Source organism: Dendrobium catenatum, unplaced genomic scaffold (assembly GCF_001605985.2).
Source record: "Dendrobium catenatum unplaced genomic scaffold, ASM160598v2 fragScaff_scaffold_156, whole genome shotgun sequence".
Classification (NCBI taxonomy): domain Eukaryota; kingdom Viridiplantae; phylum Streptophyta; class Magnoliopsida; order Asparagales; family Orchidaceae; genus Dendrobium; species Dendrobium catenatum.
In genome coordinates, this window is record NW_021318618.1 from 4232960 (window position 1) to 4235158 (window position 2199).

Below are 2199 nucleotides of genomic sequence, written 5' to 3' on the forward strand. Positions count from 1 at the left end.
TATTGCTGCCTCATCCTCATCTTCCAGTTCAGCAAACTGCAACTGTTGCCGTTGGGGACATTCATTAGACTTGTGTCCCGGTTGAAAACAGCGGAAGCATTTCAGAGTATTGGGTCGTGCATACGGGTTGGTGTTAGTAGGGGTTTTCAGTTTGTTCGCCGTTTTTTCTTCACCGCCCTGATTAACAGCTCTACTTACAGATGTGCCCGTATTGGCTATTGCATTTGATTTTGTCACTTGCTGGGAATTACTCTTAGAACTGACTGTGTTCTGCTCCTGCCAATGCCTTCTATTATACGGAGTCTTAGTCTGCCGGTTCTGTTGAACTTCCACTTTCATTGCCAAATTCACCGCCTATGGCATTGTCCACACCGAATTGAGCTCCAATTTATCTTGGATGCTTTCCTTAAGGCCCCCAATGTATCTTGCCACCATTTGAGTACCCGATTCTTGTAAATCGTTTCTGGCGCTCAATCTATTAAACTCCTCCGTGTATTCGCTAACAGTGCGTGTCCCTTGCATACAATGTTGGTACCTCATATAAAGTATCTGCTCGAAATCCGTGGGTAGAAACTGTGCCCGTAACAGTTGTTTCATTCGGCCCCAAGTATGTATCCGGCTTCGCCCTTCCTTCCTTCGGCTTTGCAACACTTGTTCCCACCATGCACTAGCTCCACTTTTCAGACGACACGCTACATATTTAACTTGATTTTCAGGGGCAATTTCCATATAATCAAAGAAATTTTCAACTGCCTTTTCCCAATCCAGATAGTCTTCAATGTGCAAATGTCCATAAAAAAACAGTATGTCTAATTTCACCTTGAATTCACCAGGGTAGTGCGGAACCTGTCTTCTCCTTCGGTGCCGATGCTCATTCACTATCCAACCATCTTCTGACTCTTCTTCGGTGGAATCTCTCGGATTGCCGCCGCGACGGCGAGGAGGAGTCTCGTCTTCCGAGTTTTCTGGATCAGCAACATGCGCCTGTACATGTCTGACCTGGTGTCCATGCGTATTTCGACCGCGAGGAGGAAATCTGTTCGCCAGAACTTCCTCCCGATGTAATGCTGGTGAGTCTCTCGCCATATTGGGATTAAACCCTTGGCGGATTGCAACCGTCAATCGCTGCACGTCGACGGCGAGTTCATCAATTCTCCGATTGAGCTTCTCCTGACTCGCCCATAATCCGTCGATGGTGCGAGTTTCTTCCCGCACAGGTTCCTTGCCTCGGTCAGTCATTTCCTTCCAGATTTTTGGCTCTGATACCAATTTGATGTCCTTGTACAGGATCAACAATACCTGGAAGAAGACAAAGATTGCAAGAACAAACAATGTAGGGGAAAAGGCACAGGGAAATACCTCTTTGTATTGCTCTGTATTCTCTTGAGAATACTGTAAAATTTCAGATGACAAAAAGCTGTCTATTCACCCCTTTTTTCAACTATATGTATCCTGTATTTCTTCCCTAACTCTCTTTTGTAATTGTATAAAGTAAGGATACTAAAATGTAAAAGTGCTGTCAGAAAAAGTGAAAAGGTAATACTAGGTAGTGGAGTTCGTTAGGCAACGCCAGCATATACCGCCGGCTTATTTAGTTAACCTGAGCTGCATCAGGTTTTGCTCAAAAATGCTACTATAATCATCATCATTAGCCTTATCACAACTAGTCAAATTTAACTTTATAAATCCTCCTCCATCATTCCTGTCGAGCAAAACATGAGATGTTGAGTCTATTTTTAACAAGTCTTTTCCAAGAGAAGCTTCTAGTCCAATTATTTTAAGCTACCTATTGTCATTCCTAACCTTTTCATATTAATTCTATCAATTTCGCTTGTTGATGGAAGTTATAGGGCTTCTTGAACTTCAATATAACATTGATATGATTCTCATAGCAAAACAAAATTATTAAGTTGAATTGGTCCATTTAATCTAGTTTTAATCTGTTAGAATTTATGGATATTTTTTCATCTGTGATGCAGCTTAGAAAGTACTTAGCACGAACGAATGAAAAGAGGAGTCATAAATCCGGCTCCATATAATTGGGATAAAGCTAACAATGATAATAATTCTTAACATTTTAGCTATTTCAATATAGACAATATTTATGTCATTATTTTCCCAGTTAGAATATTTTGTTTAGTAAACTTGTTAAACAACTATTTTTGTATCATGGAGGGTTCTTTTCTGAGGCAAATTAAG